General features: G+C 48.4%; 1 protein-coding gene across 4 annotated transcripts in view; it reads right to left on the bottom strand.

Moving 5' to 3' along the window:
* Nucleotides 1–12,500, bottom strand: part of Hex-A (Hexokinase A) — a 114,797-nt gene that overhangs the window by 45,357 nt on the left and 56,940 nt on the right. Inside the window, exon 1 of one of the 4 annotated variants that reach the window (XM_076197241.1) lies at nt 8,984–9,058. The exons of 2 other annotated variants lie outside the window; for them this stretch is intronic. The gene's annotated coding sequence lies outside the window, so the exon portion shown is untranslated. Of the gene's footprint in view, nt 1–8,907; nt 9,059–12,500 lie in introns of those variants that run through there. One more of the 4 variants, XM_076197232.1, reaches the window with a different exon arrangement.

Here is a 12,500-nt window from a genome sequence, read left to right as displayed (position 1 = left end):
GAGGTACAACAGCCACAGAGGGGCATGCATGCTCTTGAGTATCTATCCATCCCCTTCCACTCCACATAAAAAAAGAGGACCAAATAAAACAAAACAAAAGATAATGTGTCAAAGGCAACACGAGTGATGCCAGCAAGATAAATAATATTAAGACAACACGGCAGGACTCGTAGTAATGAATTTAAATGAGAAAAAAATAATAGGTTTAAGAAGGAAATAGGCAAGAATCTCTCAGGTCTCCCTCCTCTCATTTTGTACCTGGGCCCGTCTCCCTCCCCACCCTCCCTCCTCCCCGCGTCCTCTTATCAGATTCGTCACCGCCATTTCCGCCCCGGGTCCTTCTGATGACGATATGACGTCACGTCGTCGTCGTCGTTGTGTTATCGTCGTCACTTACGACATTCTCGATTTGGCCTTTGCGAACTCCCAAATCTCGGCGGCGGGCGGCCACCCGCACAGGGTGACAATTATTGATACAGAAATTAATTACGGTACACGAAAGTTATATAAAACGAATTCTTCAAGGCGTGACCTTGCTACACCATCACGCCAGGCAACATGATTACAAAAGGCACACTCAATAGGTCTGCCCTCACAAACTATAACCATTCACGCAAACCAGCATTTATACACAATAAACATTCAAAAGAACGGCTAGCAACTTCCACCTCCAGCTGCCTTTCTCCGAGCTCATAAAATGATGCATATCAAAGGAATACCTTGGCACTACAACCGTGCAGGCGAGCACCTGGCCGGCCAAGGGTGCCATTGCAAAAGAAGGGCGCGCATAACCTCGCCCAAGGGCTCCAAAGACACTCACGAACTCTCACTTCTCCACGGCATCTGTCCACACACATATTGATATGAGAGCGCGCGCGCGCGTGTGTGTGTTTGTATACGCGTGCGTGACGTCCATGTACCGTATATGCATCTAGGCGCGTGCACGCTTGTTTGCGTACGTACACACACGTAGCACAAGACTTTCCTGAGCCCTAAAGACCTTATCTGGTAATTTTCTGCAGTCAGACAGCCAGACCACCTACGTATCGGTGACACTTTTATCTTGGAGGAATTCCAATCTTATGCAATGCTGTTGCAGCAGAAGCGGGTGGGTGTAGGTGTGGGTGGGAGAGAGAGAGAGAGAGAGAGAGAGAGAGAGAGAGAGAGAGAGAGAGAGAGAGAGAGAGAGAGAGAGAGAGAGAGAGAGAGAGAGAGAGAGAGAGAGAGAGAGAGAGAGAGAGAGAGAGAGAGAGAGAGAGAGAGAGAGAGAGTGAGTGACAGAGAGAGAGAGGGTGTGGGTGGGGAAGGGGGAACTTATCACGACAAGATTCGAGCAAAAAAAGACGACGACGCATTAGCATTTCGTTTCCGTGCGTCAGTCAGTGACTCAACAAACCCAAAACTCTTCAGTAACCTCTTCAGGATAGAGATCTACCCTGGGCTGAATGAAATTGCCTGACTTTAGCCAGAACAAATTTTCTATGGTACGTCACCAATTTGATAGTGGTTAACCGTGAATTTTTAATACATTTTAACCCGGTGGACCATCGTTCAAGTTAAAAGAAATTTTATTTCTGGGATTGGATGCAAAGAGGATATTGTATGAAGGCGTGGTTTTGCTGACGGCTTTGTATGATGCAGGGACTTGGAATTTAAGAGATGAAATGTCTGAGAAGGTAGGGATTACTAGGATAGGGTGAGAAATGAGTAGGTAAGGAGAACAGCTGGGAAGGAGATGGCAGATAGGGCTGACGAATGATTGGGATAGTTTGGGCACATGAAAAGAATGAGTAATGGAAAATTAATAAAAGAGGTGTGGAAAACAGATGTAGAGGGAGTGAATTTGAGGGGACGACCGAGGATGAGATGGATGGATTGGGTGAAAGGTGCGTTAAGCAAGAGTGGAATGGCTGTTGAGCAAGGAAGGGAGATGGGGCAGGAGATAGAGATGAGTGGAGAGTGACTTTATATAGATAATTTTATGCAAGGGAGGGAGGGGTGGGGTATGGGGGTAGGGGATGCTTATGTGAGAATTCTATTTTGACGCAGCCTGAAGGGATTTCTCCTCGTCCTCTCCTTTTCTGCATGAGGGGACGGAGAGGGGGGTCGTAGATTTAGTGAAGCGGCCTTGCTGTGGATGTAGTATGTATTGCTACATTGCTTTTGACCCGAGGTAGTGGGCGGGATACAGGGATGACCTATCATCCATGAGGAGGAGCTAAGTTGAAAGGGAGGAAGGAGTGGTGGAGGGGAGAGGAACAGGTGGGAGTAGTATGTACCTTTGATTTGGCTACCTCTCTTATATGGGGGCAAAAACCTCTTGGTATATAGATAGATAGAAGAAAAAATATATCGTCATGTAGAGGGGCACCTCCTTTGCGGTTTCTATCAGTGAGGGACAGCTTGAAGCCCGTCGCGAGAGGTCGCCGACAAAAATGTCGCCACTTCAGCGGCGTGAGTTTCGTGACGTCACCGGGAACGGCGGCCGATGAGGGGGACCGGGAGGATCGATTCAGAAAACCCTGGAATAGCTACGAACCGCAGGATCCTGAAGGTTACTACGTCTTATCTCTGTTGGCACGAGGAACGAAGCCACCGCACTTGGAAACATCAAACGGATAATATCGATGAAATTATGAACATCATCCAAAGTCTACGGCCGAAGAGAAATCCTCAACTTTTACTTGTTCCCTTTGGATTGTAATAGAGATTATATTACATCACGAATGGGGGAAGACAGTTATCACTAGGCTAACGCATCTTGAGAGTGAGCTTGTTGGTATCCCATGATGGAACCCCAAATATGGCGTAGAAAACTCAGATTTCTACAACAACGGATTTCCTTGGAAAGTGTATCTACCCTCCTGGTCTACAAACTGCTGCACTTTCGTCTTAAAATAACATTACAACGAATCCATTTGTATCGTCGACGGCATGGACATCACTGGAAATCACGAACAATTTCACAGTCAAATGAGTGATATCACAGAATAGAAAAAGATTAAACGACAATTCCTCCTCTATACACTTTCATGCAAAGAGCTGATAAACAAGAAACTGCTCTCCGTCCCCAAAGAAATAGAGCCACATCGATACAGCAGACAAGTCTTTCTCTCTCTCTCTCTCACACACACACACACACACACACACACACACACACACACACACACACACACACGGCCTCGTGCGAAAGCATACGCTTACTGCACGATGTGTTCGGTCGCCAAGAGCGCAAGAATGCGTGACAACAAATAAATCTGACTAAAATCATGACTGAGAGCGGCTATCTCGACGGGATCTCTCAGAGCAGTGCGTGGCGCGCTTTCCTACAAATTTTGGTTTGAACAGCGCCAGTCTATTTCAGTCAGGTGGAGCATAAATTAGTCTCACCTTCAACTTTGTGGCAAACTTTGCAGTGTCATTCCAGCTAATGACTTAACTTCAGGAGTTCTATCTTCTTCATGTGCACACTTTCCCGGCGCTCCGAGGATACAAGTCTCGGCTGAAACCTTTGGAGTCCACCTGCTCAGGGAACCTCCTCTTCCAATCTAAACCAGGCAATGCTGTCACTCGGCTTGGAGACACCTTCCTGCGCATTCGTAGATTAATCTGCTGCCGCTTGGATTTTGTTCTACCTGTGGGCAGTCAAGGGTTTACGAGCCGTCTCGATGAGCGGCTTACCACCGGCAGTGGCCAATTCCTCATATTTGAAGATTCTGACCTGGCTAACCTGCTTCGCAACACATTACGGCTCGAGTCGACATGAAGAGCCGCTAAACAAACCATCATTGGGTCGACCGGCCGAGAGTACAAAGTAAGGTATGGCACGCCAAGCGTCGCTCCTCCTAACCTTTAGCAGACGGCATCGTTCTTTTGCCCTTAACAGATGGCACCGACCTCCCCCCCCCAACCCACATGGCACCGTGCCACGTCCTCGCAACAAATCAAAGTCAAATAGATTGTATTTCACCTCACGGAAGAATCGTATGCTGGTCGTTCCATGCTGCTGCTACTGCAGCACACCAACGAAGGTCCTCTTGTCTCCCGAGCATCGCAATTGCGGATCAATCTCCCAGCGGCATGACGTCATTCACGATTCGCCGCCAGTGAAACCTATCGTCTGCGTGCTGGGAGGAGGAGCACTTCAAGCCGACCCTGGCCCTGGACTTGCCAAACTTCTCTGATCGTAATACTATTGTGCAAGTGTAAGGAATCCATTTTCCAAATACATTCAACAAAGGAGTCGGAGTAATCTTGCCGTTTAACTTCAACGTGTGGCTGACATCAGTCTGTTTAGACAAGTTCAATAAATGTTTACTCAGTCGTTCCAGTGGTGCGCAAACACAGGTATGAACGAAAAGCAGGAAACATTGTAAGGAATACATTAACAGACGTTCGCGAATCATGAAAAAACTATCTGTAGATTGTTGTTCTGCCCAAAGCCAGACGATTTCACTCTGTTGTGGGAGGAGGGAGGGGGGACGATTCAGATCGAAAAGAGGTGTCGATCGAGTGATGGCTCCGACAGGTTCCGTCCCCGTGGTGAATCAAGTTGACATTAACGCAGAAAAAAGGTAAAATAGTCTAGCAAGAAGTACTATACCGCGCTGCAGAACAGTGTGATAAGAGGCAGCATTTCCCCGGCAGTTACAGACTACAGGGTAGGATGGGACATGGCGGCATCTTGGGCACCGCCAACTAATTCCGTTCTCCACTACTTTCCTTCTCCTCACGAGATGCGCACGTGCCAACCCTTCGCGTTCAAAGTAAGTCATTGGCAACAGGTGGCGAGGTCCTCATCCGAATAAAGTTTTCTGGCGTTTTGCTCGAAACGAGACATGCCAACGCTCGAAGACTGACGACGGGACTTGTGTTGATTTTGTCTATCGGCCAGACGATCTTATTCAGCTAAGGGAAACTGCCCAAGTGTTGGAGGGTTCAACAGGTTACTGCGGCGATGGAGGTCAACACGATAGTTTGAGAACCTCTAGGATGGTGTTGTCACTCCTGTCACCTTCATGTCTCTGTCTGTCTGTCTGTCTCTCGTCGTGGCATGAAGGGTTTCATCGGGATAAAGGTACTACACGGCTTCCCGGGTATGACATCATCCCACCCAAGGTGACCTCAGTGAAAAAACGAAGCCTCTCTCATAACACCTCCTCCTTGTCATGAAAGATAGATGGGGGAGTGTGGGAGGGAGAGAGTGGAGAGAGAGTGGAGAGAGAGAGAGAGAGAGAGAGAGAGAGAGAGAGAGAGAGAGAGAGAGAGAGAGAGAGCATGGGGGAGAGAAGGGGAGAAAGAGGCAGCGAGGGAGAAATAGGGAGTGGATGAAGGAGAGGGAGAGGAGGGAAGGTGACCTTGAAAAGAATAAAAAGACGTAGCTCCCTTCTCCGTTTCCGTCTCTCTTCAGGACAAGGGAGTGATATTGTTGGCCCCCACGCCCCAGGCCACTCGAGTCAGTGTCAAGTCGACCTCGGGTAAAGGGAAGGAGGGAAAAGAGGACGAAGGAAGAACTCGATATAAAGGAGGAATTAAATGGGAGTATTTCAGACACTCAGAGGACCTTCGAGAAAAAAGACAGGACAGGACGACGTGTCGCCTCCACTCTTCGCACGCCTCTTCGAGGGGGGAGCACACCACCCTCAATCTCTACAGCGAGACGGGAAGTGTGCGTGTATGTGTGTGTGTGTATATATATATATGTATATATATATATATATAATATATATATATATATATGTGTGTGTGTGTGTGTGTGTGTGTGTGTGTGTGTGTGTGTGTGTGTGTGTGTGTGTGTGTGTGTGTGTGTGTGTGTGTGTGTGTTTTCTGCTTTTTATTTTTTATTTTGCTGTGCGCGTGCTTGAGGTTATTCCACTTGAATAAAGTCGCCTGGCGGCAGAACAGATATGAGGTGAAGAGTCTCACGTCACAGAGAGAGAAGGTGTTGGCTAGCGGGACGCTTTTCTCTTCGCCTTTTTTTCTATTCAACACATTTTATTACGACTATTTAATTCCAACGAGTTAAAGGAAGCTTCCCCAATTCCCCACATCCCCACGTACTTTATCGAAATAATTCAGAATTGGAGGACTGGAGATGGGGGGAGGGGGAAGGGGCATGCCTGGCCTTGGTCGAACCCCGGGTACCGAACACAATCTGAAGGGGGTCTCGGTCGACCATCCCATCGCTCATCCATTTGGAGAAGTGGGGTGTGGGGGGAAAGACGCTTGAACCGACCGGGCACCTTAACTTCGCGAGGAATGGCGTAGATCACGCCTGCGCGTTGCGGGTCTCGAGACTCCTCGCGTAGACAAAAATAAACGCGCCCGCTGGCCGCCATGACCCTACGCCACCACCACCCTCCAGCACGGAAGCGCTTTTTCCTCTGCATGACTCTACCGATGTCGGGCGATATCATTCGGCAGGTTTGTTTGTTTGTGTGTGTGTGTGTGTGTGTGTGTGTGTGTGTGTGTGTGTGTGTGTGTGTGTGTGTGTGTGTGTGTGTGTGTGTGTGTGTGTGTGTGTGTGTGTGTACTACTACTACTACTATTGTGTATATCTCCGGTTGGCCAGAATGCTCTACCTAGGATGTCCATGATATGGTTGATGTTGTTTGCTGTTCTTTTCAGTTTATGCCACTTATATATATCATTGACATTGACTTGATATGCATTGTTAGTATGAAAGTTTGGGCACTCTGATAGTATGTGTCCCTGAGTTTCGGTATGCACTACTGTACAAACTGTAATCTGACTTGAAACCGCTGTGACCCAAATACAAGCTACACAATGATCGGATAATGGGGGAAATCGGGAGTGAGGGAGGGAGGAAATAATAACTTCCCGACAGCTGAGCGAGTCATGCGGTCCACAAAAAGTCTTCGGGAAGGACACCTTTCACGTGTCGCCCTGCCTGCCTGCCTGCCTCCACTCGGCTGGCACTTGCCGTCCGCTCCGCCTCAGAGGAACGGGGATCTCCTTCTTCTCCTCCTCCTCTTGCTCTTCCAATGGGTTTTCCCTCGACGATCAAATGGCACATGGACCCTGACGCCCTCCATCCGGACGGGAAAAACCGTCCGTTAGGTGAAAAGAACAAGTTCTACTGAACGCAGTGAAAACAAACGACCGTCAGAGAGTGAAGTTCTTCCAAATCGGGGCCTCTCGCATGCAAGCACGCGCACGCACCCCGGATCTCTCCAGGTCTTGCGCAATGGATCCTCCCACCCCTCCACCCCTTCCCGAACACGACTTCCCGCCCTAAAGCATTGCCAAATAACTTGAACGTCGAATACATCAATACGATAGAACTGTACATATATTATGGTGTAAGAAGGGAGGAAGAGAGACAGACAGGGAGAGAGGGAGAGAGAGAGAGAGAGAGAGAGAGAGAGAGAGAGAGAGAGAGAGAGAGAGAGAGAGAGAGAGAGAGAGGGGGGGGGGGAGGGAGAGATAAACTATTTCATTAGGCTGAAGTACGAGTAGTCCGGAATGTGAAAAAAATAAAATCCGGAGGGGTGGGGGTGGGGCGATACCCGCCAGCAGCTGAATGTCGTCCGGGAGGGCGCCCCCGAAGAGGCAAAACTAAAGAACATTTCGATCCCGTTGCCTGGCGCGGAAGGAAAATACTCCACTCCGCTACTTGCTCTTGAATCCCCCCTGCAGAAACTACACGACGAGCAGCTGCTGCAGGGGGACACCCTCGCCATGAGGGCAATCATCATCGACTGCTCGCCCGCCTCTCGCCCAGCATCCTCCTACCTATGGCGGCTACCAAGTGACGGCAGCACCCCACAGGTGGCAGGTGAACGAAATCGCGTCGGGCCTCGGCACCTCATTAATCCACGCAAAAGAGGGTTACCTAATCGAAAGAGCTTACGTCAGTGGTTCTCAAGCTGGGGTGTGACCTTCCCAATACACACACACACACACACACCAGGAGAAGGGGGGACCCCACAGTCTCTTAAGTGGGGCCACAAACCGGAATAATGTGTGAGTTAGTGGATGCTGAAGTGATCGTCACACCTCCTCCACCAGGAGGCTAAAGAACTGCAATGCATTAAGTATATATATGGGATGCAGGTGGGGACAGGTTGAGAACCTTCGACTCGTAGAGTAAAATCGCGGAGCCAACATGATAGAAAGATGTCGACAAGTGGGGGAGATACAGGGATGGTGTGTGTGTGTGTGTGTGTGTGTGTGTGTGTGTGTGTGTGTGTGTGTGTGTGTGTGTGTGTGTTTGTGTATGTTTGTGTATTTGTGTATGTGTATGTGTATATGTGTATGTGTGTGTATGTGTGTGTGTATGTGTGTGTATGTATGTGTGTATGTATGTGTTCCCGTTTTGTCTGGGTAGACACGAACCTTGGTGTCCCGACTGAAGGTTTATAAATTGTTTCCACCTAAGTGGCGCTAGGCCTATCCACCGCATAGAGAATGAGCATCTCATCGAAGATGATATCTGCCCATCTCTCCATCACATTCTTTCACAAACGTCTATTAACTGAGACATTAACGTTAGCATGAACGTTCGTTTGTCGCACTCTCGAACGTTTGTTAAGGCTGACGCCTACCAGCGTACACATCTTTCATGACTGTGTGTGTGTGTGTGTGTGTGTCTAGGTTTGCCTATGTATCTGTAAGCATGTGTCGTCAGACATAAATGCACCTTTATACACGAGTACCCATGGTCACAAATATATATATATATATATATATATATATATATATATATATATATATATATATATATATATTCTACCCAAATCGTTCCCTTTCGGTTACCTTGTGAGTGACCAAAGTCCCCACTCTTCCCAATCTATATCAGCTGATGTAGTTGTCGACATACAGCTGAACAAACTAAGCGCATCTCTTGAACACGAGCGAGCGAGCGACCGAGTGCAATGAGCTCACCTCTAGGAACGCAGAGTTCGTACGCCCGAGTCGAAGTCCGAGAGTAGCACGATATGAACAACGCACGAGCACACACCTTAGCACCCCGCGAGACTGAGTCAAGTTCACGCGGGCTGCTCCTTTAAGTCAAGCGGCGGCTGGGGGCTGGGGGTGAGTGAGTGAGTGAAGAGAGGGAGGGAGGGGAAGGGAGAGGGGAGGAGGTAAAGTGACTGGAGGAGGGGAGGAGGTAAAGTGACGAGGGGAGGGGAGGAGGTAAAGTGACGGGGGGAAGGGAGGAGGTAAAGTGACGGGAAATGAAAGAGGAATGGTGAGAGAGGAGAGAAGAGAGGAGAAATTAAAGAGTCCAGGAGATGGGAGAGGAGAGAAGAGAGGAGAAATTAAAGAGTCGAGGAGATGAAAAAGGAGAGGGGAAGAGAGGAGAAAAACCGAGGATGTACAAGGACAGAAGAACGAAGATAAGGTATACACTGTGTGCATCCCGTGACAACGGCGTGTGCGGCGGACTCGACAGTAGCGATGCCAAACAACAGAGTGGATGCAACTATAGGTGGTGGTGTTTGCTCACTTATGTGTTGCTGCAAGTTGATGACAGTGGTGGGGGTAGGGGGTGGGGGTAGGGGTGGAGGTGGGGGGTGGGGGGCTATTGGTTGTGGGGCGGTGGGAGAAAATGTTGCGAGCGATCATGTTGAAGTGGGATTCACTGGACTGGAAGTACGAGACACTAACGCGTGCGTCAGCGGACCTAGCCTACGTGCATGTAAGCACGCACGCACACGTGCAGTACAAACACACAAATATAATACCAATCTTCAGAACAATGAATGGAGTGGACATAATCGACAAAGAAGACTTCCTGGTGTGGGGCAGAAAATAAAATCTGGATGAAACTGTCACACAACGAAAGGGTGTCTGAAGCCTGAAGTTCGGTTTTTCATGCACAGATCCAGCGGTTCGTTGATACAACACAAGAATAAAGAGTATAACCAGGCAACACCAATGTAATTATAACCATTTCTGACCGGTGTAAGGAGAGACGAGATTCAACGAGCATAAGTATTATCTCGTAAATTATACTTGGGTGTACACACACACACACACACACACACACACACACACACACACACACACACACACACACACACACACGACTCGGTGGCGCGGTTGATAGAGTACTGGACTACCAGCACGGAGGTGCGGCAGTACCTGGTTCGAATCCTGCCCAGGGCCGAAATTATTGCGGTATCGCTGTGCTTCGGGTCATTACTCCGACTCTCGTGGGCAGGGAGTTGGGGTGTGTGTGTGCATTACCCAGATCGGTCATACGAGCTCTGAGCTCTCTTCCGGGAGGGAAATAGCTGTCGATCACGAGTCCAACACGCGATCCAAAGACCAAGGTGAATACACACACACACACACACACACACACACACACACACACAAACACACACAAACACACACAAACACACACACACACGTGCCTTCTAATAATGCGCATAGGGACTAGAGAAAATTTGAGATCACAGAGTACGTACCCACACATTACACAACACGTAGATGTACACATTCTACTCGCTTCGCGTACATGTCGAGCCTCCACACGCCAACATATGATTCCTGGTAACGCTTCATCAGAAACGCCGAGGCTGATGCAATCGCCTATTCTCGCTGCTTCTGCTGCTGCTGCTGCTGCTGTTGCGGCGGCGGCGGCGGAGGCGGCGAACAACCGGGCGGCGCGGTGCGGCGTCGTGGCGGGCGAGTAGTCGAAGGTCGTCGGCGGTACGGTGACGAGCAATTGATCTCGTTTTCAGGTCATAACTCACCTATCGCAGGTGATTCTATGCTGCTGAGGTACCATTCAGGCCAGAGACCGCTCCTTCATTTCCAAGAAACCGGGCTGTTCTTAGATCTACGACCAAACCGTGTGCGTCACAGCGGCAGAGGAAAAAAGCGAGGGGGAGGGGGGCTGCTGACTCCTAAAGAGTCCGACTTGTCGCGGTGCCAAATTCGTGCGGCGGTGGGACCCGTGAGCCCGGATGTCGTCGGCATTACCATACGGCGTGACGTCGTGTTGCGTGCATGTGACACATCCATCTCAAGCGCTGCCAAACGACATCACCCATCATGTTGCAAGAAATGCCTGTAGATTGAGTGTCACTGATTTATTTTATACTACCATGCACATGCGCACGCGCATGCATAAGCTACACGACGTCAGACTTGTTGGTATCAACAAGCTTCAATAGACCACCCGTTGTATGACCCCATCCGCGGTCACTTTAGTTTGACCTCAGATTCGACCGTCAAAGCCACCTGCATCCCGACCGGAGAGTCGGCCAAACAATGTTACCTTACGACAGATTATTAATTACGTCGATAGGATAAGGTTTCTCTCTGTATATATATATTTTCTTCCAGTATATAAGTGTATCTATAAATTAAACTGGGTACTCACACTCAGTTCTATACTGTACATACTCGTAAATATAGTCATAAGGAAAATAGATTTATGTAAGTATAACCGTGCTGGCAACCGACACTAATTTTCTTCGTCACGCCCTACGTGGCGAGTGTCAGATGATGCTTGACTACGCTACTGTCAAGACTTACCAATAAAGAGAAGAACCCAAGCGACGCCTTTATCTCAACGCCTCCAAACTAATGTAGAACAACACAAGTCTACAATCACGACACCAAGCTAACGGTAAACGCTTTTATTCACTTCGGTATAGCAGGGGGGGGGTATGGACCGAAGGAGACCTTTAATAACTTTACACAAAATTGAAGTTGTCCCATGACAGTCTCTACACATTTTTTCAGATTCCCGGCAGACCATTTTATTCATATGTGGGAGTGGTACACTTCAGTATTAAAACAAGTTGTCAACTTGTGGCCAGTAATCATTTCGATATTGGTATATCCAAAGGCCTGCGCGGAGGGGATTAGGGGCAAGAAAGAGGAGGGGGATCAACAGTTGTTGGGGGATGTGCAAGGGCAGTCACCGTCTCTGAGGGGGAGGCGATGCTGCCGTTTTTGTCAGTTCATGCTCGCTTCATGAGATGTTTCTGTTGTTTCGTGGGGTCCTGTTTCTTATTCTCTAACTGGTCATACTCAGTTTCAAATTCATGTAGGATTCCAACTCTGGTTATACCCTTATTTCCCAGTTATCATACTTAGATTTGAATTATTGTATTGCCCCAGCTTGGACTATATCACTTTCAGGTATTTATGCATTTATATAGAAAACCATATTTTCCTACATCCCTTAGATATTTAGTCTTTCTCAATTCATTCTCATGACCTCAGCCCTCCCATCACTTATTAAGACTTCTCTTCTGCCAATGCAGTCTATTCCCTTTTAGCTACATGTATACAGTAATCATATCACCACTTTCTCTTTGATCTTTCATCGTTGGTAGATACAGTGTTTTTAGTCCCTCCTCGTATGGTTTATCTGCTAGGCTGGGAACCATTTTGGTTGATGTCCTTTGTATTCTCCCAATCTCGTTATATTCTTCAATCTGTGTGGAAACCATAACACTGACGCCAACTGGTAGCAAGGGTTGGTGGATGGGGCTGTGTGCTACCTGGCGTCT

This window comes from Oratosquilla oratoria, chromosome 1 (genome assembly GCF_046742065.1).
Source record: "Oratosquilla oratoria isolate Oo_2021 chromosome 1, ASM4674206v1, whole genome shotgun sequence".
NCBI lineage: Eukaryota > Metazoa > Arthropoda > Malacostraca > Stomatopoda > Squillidae > Oratosquilla > Oratosquilla oratoria.
Note: the sequence above shows the minus strand (reverse complement) of the source record. Positions and strands in the feature narration are given on the sequence as shown.